Raw genomic sequence first — 1,223 nt, forward strand, 5'->3', positions numbered from 1 at the left:
GAGTGTTAATAGTAGCAGACTCAAGCACAACAATAACCTATATTTCAGTATATTATGCTGCTTTTCCCTACCTATTACTTCTAGTGTTAAATAAAACAGAAGGCTGAACACATTACCCTGTGCACCTCACACACACACACACACATACAAATAAAATATTTTGCATTTATGGAATGTGAGCAAGGATTTCTACATACTTTATACTAAGTCAAGAAGTATTATTACCTTTATTTTATGGAGAAGTTTAGGCCTATTCCCCTCCCCTCCCCCCCCCCCCCCCCGCCTAAAAAAAAGTCCATCACAAAATTAAGTATATGTTTTTTGCAGATGCACAACCTGCCAGTGCACAAGCTGAGCGCAGGAAGTGGATAAACTAAATTTCACTGACAAAAGTCTTCTCCTTCTCCTGGATTTCTAGTTTTTCATGAAAAAATTTGCATCCACTTCTGTGTCCCAAAATGAACGGTACTTTAATAGAGTGCTGTGCCAGAGCAGCAGTAAAGTCAGGACTGAAGGATTTGCAATTGTTGCCTGTATGGGGCATGTGCGTTTTGCATCTTAGTTTGCTGCAGGGAAGAACCCAGGTAAGATACAGTGTTTAGAAAATCCCCAGCTGGGCCAAATGGCTTAGATCAACTGCAGAAAGTGGGACAGGATATGGAAATATGCAAGTTCCAAAGGAATATGCAAAAATGGGGCTCTACAGGCAGAAAAGAGTGGGCAAGAAAGGGAAAGACAGTAGGTGGGCAGAGTGTGGTAAGTGTAAGAGTGCACTACCAGCTCAGTCTCCCTGGCACTACATTGTGGTGTTGGCAGGTGTGATTTGTACATCGTTTCGATGTCCTTCAGCATGTGAAGTTATTAGATTAGCCTTCTATATCTGGAACAATCTTACAAGTGCATCTCAGATGAAAAGTGAAATGAGTTTTTCTGCTACAGCCAAAGCAATTTTAAAGTGTGTAGACCCTTTAAAATATTTTTCAATAGAAAATAAAAGTAACAGTGTGGAAAAAGGGCTACATTTAAATGCCCCTTTTTATAGCTCAACTTTGCAGATGTCCCTGGGTCAGAAGTATACATGTCTTTATGGTTAGGTACGGACACTCAAAAAGTGTGGGACAGAATCAATCTAAGTTACGTGGTTTTCTGTAAGGAACATAGTTTAGAGCTATAGTGAACAGAACATACATTTGCTACTGGGGGGGGGGGGGGGGGGGAACAGT

This window comes from Alligator sinensis, unplaced genomic scaffold, assembly GCF_000455745.1.
Source record: "Alligator sinensis unplaced genomic scaffold, ASM45574v1 scaffold173_3, whole genome shotgun sequence".
In the NCBI taxonomy this organism is placed as follows: Eukaryota; Metazoa; Chordata; order Crocodylia; family Alligatoridae; genus Alligator; species Alligator sinensis.